Here is a 6,872-nt window from a genome sequence, read left to right on the forward strand (position 1 = left end):
TTCCGCTTGAACAAAAACACGCAATTTTTTCATCGGATAAGTCAATCGCTTATCGTACAACTGCTAAAGTTTATTTTTTTATTTATCTACTTATTTATTCTGCTTAATATGCCCACAAACAGATCGAAGCCTTATTAGTGCGGACATATTACAAACGATAAAAGAACGGATACAGACCAACGAACAAGCAAGACGTGATTTAGAAAAGATAAAAGGAAATAAATAAAACTACGGAGAATTAACAATGGAGAACCACAGAGCACAGATGTTTGTCAAGCGGCCAACAATGCTCTTCTAAAATTCGTCGTAACCTTTACAGGAAGGTTACGACGGTGGTGAATAATAAGATGAAATAATTGCAATCCAGTATGTCGCACGTGCTGCAAAGATATACGTAACGTTTTGTGTTATCAGTACCTATACCGATAAAGCCTAAAAAGAAAACCCCGAACCTTTTTCATAGAAATAAAAAAGCGATGAAGACTGAATCGGAGCTCTCTTTGGACAATAATAAAGTTTAAGCTTCACCTGTCTCATGTCTTCGTAATAGAATTAGCATAAAAAAAAAACGTATAATTGAGCAACATAAGAAAACAACGTAACTGGGAGTTTATATAAGGTGCCTTAGACAATTGCATGCTGATTTTGATAAAGCAAAAAGCAATCAATCTGAAATTCTACTGCTCAAGCGCATTAACTGCATAAAATAAAAATGTAAAGTTAAAGCCTTCGTCACAGGCACCAAGATTGGTTTATCTCCTTTTGTCTAAAGTATTCGGCGAATGTCACCACGAAATGAAACCCGAACGCCGGAACGCGTGGCCGTTGATACAGGCAGCTCCACCTAGTTACAATTTAGGTAGACATTGAAAGCTACGCAATGGAGTCACTGTGCATAACAAATACACATTGTTACATGTGCTGTCAACATTATGCAACTCAACACTTCAGGTATGAAGAAAAAAATGTCAAGAACTTACTTTTCCGTGCTTTCAAGAATGCATTTTAAAGGGAAATAACGTTTATGATTTATATATGTTCTAAAACCTGTTTGGGATTGTAGTGGTTTATGTTCACAGTAAATGTTTTTCGTCCCTTCAGCAAAGGAATAATGTCGAGACCGATGTTGATGTTCAGGCATGATGTCTTTTATTTTCATAAAGTTCAAAAATGTAAAACGTAAGTTTAGGGTCTGTAAACTGTTTTCATGTACTCAAAATTCGTAGCGATGCTGTACTGTTCTATTCAAATCAGGGCAAGCAATAATAAAGCTACTGCTGCGAGAGTGGCTACACCTGGCATCTCATTCGTTTTATAGCATGCGCACGTAAGACACTAGACTCAGTTGCGTGCTGGTGCAAGTAGCCTTGCAGCATCATATATTATGTATTAAACGAAGTATGCTTTGGAAAATCAAATAAAACCCTTTAACATTTCTATATACTGTGCGTGTTTTTCATCAGTAAATCTTGGTTCAATGTACTTATTACATTTCAGGATTAGCATGAACATGACAGACTATGTCTGTCAGTTCAGGCAGTTTCAAGGGGTTCGTGCAAAGAAGCTGACATAGGTACCCCCCCTCCCCCCGTAAAGAGATGAGACACATCCTTGACGAATCTAGTTTGGACTCAAATCACACCAAAATAAATATTGTCGTTTCTAGGGAAGTGGAATCAACCAAATAAAGCCATTGAAAGGCCCACCACCAACAGCTTTGGTGTGAGAGTCAGCCCTATCTGCTGCGACAATACTTATGCCTCTCATGCCATCGTCACTAAAACATCATGCGAGTAGTCACCCAGTGGCTAGCATAATTAGGCATTGATGAAGCAAGGAAGGATCATCCATGACTAGACTAGAAATGTGGAATAAAATACGACTGTGCTTTGACATTCTTCAAGATAGCTGAGTGGCCACAATCTATTGGAGTGTTTCTTGATGTTAACAACCCATCTGGGGCCTAGAATGGACGACTGATGGTAGAAAGTCAGAAAGTTCGTCACTTCAAAACTGGCTTTTGTTTGACCTATAGTCTGCTGAGCGAACAAAACAAAAATACATACATGATAGTTATTGTTTACTCCCGTGTCAATTCCATGGGCGATCACTAGCTAGGCTTGGACAGTACGCAGTCTCCGAATTGTTTGTTCGATACGTCCGGTTTGAGGATACACTGTGCGACACAATTAGCAGAAAAAGGCATCGGTACTTCTTTAGCAATTCATTCGTACTGGTTAATGGAAAACGCCAAATTTGTACTGTCAGAGTCGGTTCACTGTATTGCATGTTACAACCATTGAATTTAAATATTCAAATAAGAAGAAACAAACAAATAAAAACAATCGCGTTTGTGTGGTACATTTTGAGCTGGATGCCTTTCCCTCTAGTGCCATGATTACAATCGCGGACTGCAACTGTTATACCAAATACATATTCGGCTTTACTGTGTCTTACCTAATTCCGAGAAAAGGGAAAAATTACAAACACGAGGATGTTGTGAACAGCGTTTGCACTGCATGGAAGCTATGATCAAAGCTCGGGACTGGGCGATGTAATGTTAACTTCGATCGCATTTAAAAAGTAGCGGATCATATTTTATGCACCTTCTGTGCAGTTTCGAGTCGAATTAGAGAGTATATATTCTTAAATATTGCCACGAATGACAAATGATGAGGCGGCGATTAACTGAAGAAACTGAACGTTTAATGGGGCGAACTTGTGCCCAAAACAAAACAGAAGTGGGTTAGCGTCGCAGGCGTCGATGTCGGCGAAACAGCAAGATTGAGCGCTGGGGCGAAACTGAATCCGGCTCGACACGCGGAGACCCTTATGTACACCCGTGAGCTTCTCGAACAATCCGTGAAGTTTCCGTGCGTAGAAAATTCTAACCTAGAATAAGCAACAGGGTTCTGGAATTCGCCAGACTGCGACATTCACAGAAACAAGAAAACGGTGCATCCGGAGCTAGGAATCGAACCTCGGCTCTTCGCGTGTAGCCAAGCACAATTACCGCTAGTCCACGGGCGCGCTGCCTGCTTAGCCAGCTGCGCCCGCGGGAATATGACCTGCAAAGATGAGGTTCGGAGGATCGTGAAAACGCTACCTTCGCAGCTGTTTTTCAAGTAATAGCCAGTCGATTCCGCGACGCGAGACTTAGAATTGGACCTGAGAAAAGGCAAAAAGCTTTGTGCTTGTAAAGGAAGCACAAAGTAAACGGCAACTTAGCGTCACAATCAGATAGCTGTTTCGGAGCGACATGGTGTTTCCATCGCGAAGGTGATGAAGCGCCTTCTTTTTATGTCCTTGTTGGTCTTTATCTAGGAACCTTCGAAATGCCTCGAGCAAACGATGGAGGAATCGTAAAAGGCACGAAGCTGCTCAATCTTGTGAACTCGGCAAATTTTAACGGGGCTACAATAAACAAAGGACTCACGGTCGCCGCTACGGTACTGCCGCCATAACCGACGCTGATGTTTGTTTTTTACCCCGAGTCTCCCTCCCGACATGTACAAGGGAGGAGCCTAGTCGAAATCGTCATTGACCTCCCCTCCCGTTTTCGCAACTCCTTTCCAATGCGCAGAACACGAAAATAAGCCCACTTGCGAGGCGCATTCGCTCCGAGACCGAACACAAGCGTTGCTGAGGTCTTAACTGGGTGAGGTGTACCGCGACATCAGGGGAACACTCTAAAAAAAGACTGCTCGTCTACTTTCCCGCTCAACACCTCGGAGAGCCAATGACCGCAACTTACGGAGGCAGCTCACCGAATGACGATGCCGAAACATATGTTGAGATCAAAAAACGCAGACTAAGTTGTGACCTTAAGCAATGCAAACGTGACGTTTGGCATTGCTTAATGTCACGCCTCGGACTGCGTTTTTTGGTCTAAACATATGTTTCGGCACCGTCATTCGCTGAGCTGCCTCCGTAAGTTGCGGTCATTGGCTCTCCGAGTGTTGTGCGGGAAAGTAGACGAACAGACTTTTTTTTAAGAGTGAAGGACTCCGCTTCGCGTTCTGGCCTCCAAATCGCTTCCGTTTGCCCGCTTCCTCAGGATCGGAGGTTTGTGATCAGGCTGACCTGCTGTTCAGTGCCGCAATGCAATTTCGAAAAAGAAGCCGGCATCATATTTTACCACCCGAATACATCGGGATTAAATAAAACAGGGACGGTCAGATAAAGGGTGGGAAAGCCACCGTCAACGTCGGCCGTTGTTTGCTGTAAGCACGTTGAGGAGCGGGACTCCGTTTACTCGGTGTACAAGACGCTGCGTGAGAAAGATACTGACGCGCTTTTCGTATGTTTTGCCACGTGTTTGCCACGTTTCCCTTTATAATTAGGTTATAAGTACCGCAAGATATCGGCGGTTGCAATTCCGTCTATGACACTTCCCGCCCCTTCAACACGACATAAGACGATCACGCGAGGGGCCGGGGAAGCGGCGGCGTAAGTGTTTCAGACACTGAAGTTTTGTTTTTTCATGTTCATGAGTTAGGAGAACATTACACCCCACTTAGCGGGCATACAAATGGAATTTATATCAAAGGCCTTTGGGCAGTCTCACATGCAGTCATGGGTAAGTTACTTTTAAAAAGTAATTCGTTACAGTTACAGTTACTTTTACAAGAAAGTAACGAAGTTACCGTTACAGTTACCGCAACAAAAAAGTAACTCGTTACAGTTACAGTTACTTTCAAAAAGTAACGACGTTACTTTTCAGTTACTTTTCTATAACACAAAAATTAAGGAAAAACTAATGTTTGAAAGAAAAAAAATATAGACACGAATCAGTCGGGCTTTCACCATAGCAGTAAATTCAAACTTAATAATTTAGCTGGAAAATTAGTCAATATTATGGAAAGAATAAAGACAAAAATTGAACTGGATGTGTTTTCTCAGATTTGAACACGAAGACTTGTTGTCGGAGTACTCCTTGTTGCAAAGTTTGCATACTGCGGTCAAATAGTTAGCAACCAACTTCACCACAGAAAAATACTCTGTACGCCGGCCATGCTTGTTCTTTGTTCTGTTCTCATCAACATCCCTATCCCTGTAGCACTAGCACATTGCTGGCTCGTTGACGGTTGCGCTGTGTTCGTGGACTCCTTTGATATATTTCAGTTCGTACCCGGCAAACCAAAAACAAGCCCTGCGCAAACAACAGTAAATTTTGCCTCCGCCGTTGAAACCACGCCGGAGTAGTGGCGCAAATCAAAATACGAAACATGCGCAGTGCGGAGTAGTGGCGCTAATCAAAATAAGAAACATACGAAGTTCCCTCCGCGTGTATTGTTTTTTCACGGTTGATTCACCCGATTAAAATGCGTGCGCAGAAAAGAAAAAACCGCAACAGAGGTAGTGCTTCAATATACTAAGATGTAAGTGTTCAGTCACAAAGTGCAAGCAAGTGCGTAAAGATAACTACATTCTTCTTTTTTTTTTCTTCATCAAATCTACACGTGGCTATATTCGGATAGTGACTCGCGAGAAAGAACGTATTCTCAAGTTTGTGCAAGGCCAACTGACACTCAAAATGACGGAACAGACACTTTGGAAAGTGCAAGGAATAGCTAGATTATACTCGTTTAATGATATATTATTCACAAAGAACTGAAAAGTAACGACCAAAGTAACTTCGTTACTTTCGTCGTTACCTCAGAAAAAAGTAATAGAACTACAGTTACAAGTTACATTCTTAAAAAGTAACTCGTTACAGTTACAAGTTTCCGAAAAAGTAACGAAGTTACAGTAACGCGTTACTAGTAACGCGTTACTACCCAAGACTGCTCACATGTGAATCTCTCTCCTTGGCTCAGAATATATTTAACGTGTTGCTTGAGCAGCATGCAGATTTTCGCCGAGGCGTATTTGTTTAGAAACAATGATTAAAAAGCGTGTTGATTTATTCAGGTCGACATCATCATTGATTGTGTGAGATGAAAATATATTGCGGTGCCCCTGCAAGTGTACCGACATTTCTTCCTTTTCATATACCACCTGGAATTCATGAGCTGTCTGCCCTGCAAACCATGCTTGAAATATTGCTTCAAATTTCACCTGCAGCTACAGACTATACCTCAATAAGGCCGCAGATAATAATTCGAAATTCCTACAAAAAAAGCGCACAAGAAAGGAAACAAACTAGTCTGCCGACAGCTAACGTCGTCACAGCCTCCACAAGGCGAACAGTGTGAGCGAGAGAAAAACTCTGCCCTTGGCGTGATGTGACATGAAGGATGATGTGACATGAGGGGCCATGAAGGCAGTTTCGAAGTTTTATTCGACGATTAAAATGGATGTCAGGCACGTCTCAGATACTGTTGACCAAGTTCTAGCCCGAACAGAAGTTTGGGTGCCGCACCAATCGAGCAAACAGGCGCGGTAATAGTAGCGCCGGGTACGATGCCTGAGACCCCACCGAGGCGGCGGCAGAAAGGTGAACTAAAGTGCGCGATCGAAGCGTGACGACAACGGGCTCCTCGGCTGGCGATTGGTTCAAACGATAGACGCGCTCTTGGTTTCAATTTCGGTGGTGAGATGGGACGAAAAATTTTTATTTGAACGTTGGATAATCTTTTGAAGTTGTAGTTGGGAATTAATAGGTTTCATCCCGTGTTTAAAAGCATAATCCGAAGCGATCCCTCCGTTTGTCACTGGTTGAACGCATCCCGCACTGCTACCTCGGGCGCGTAACAAGCATTGAGCTACCATGGACCAAAAAAAAGAAAAAGAGGTACGAGCGCCGGGGGCGGCGGTCTTTTGGCTTTGGTGTCGTGCATTATCTCGTGTTCGCATTGCGAACTGGTGTCTCACCAATCATGCCGCGTTTATGTGCAGTAGTAGATTGCGCGAAAGGTCGGCTAAAGACG

Source organism: Ixodes scapularis, unplaced genomic scaffold (genome assembly GCF_016920785.2).
Source record: "Ixodes scapularis isolate PalLabHiFi unplaced genomic scaffold, ASM1692078v2 PGA_scaffold4__175_contigs__length_147842914, whole genome shotgun sequence".
NCBI classification, from domain to species: Eukaryota; Metazoa; Arthropoda; class Arachnida; order Ixodida; family Ixodidae; genus Ixodes; species Ixodes scapularis.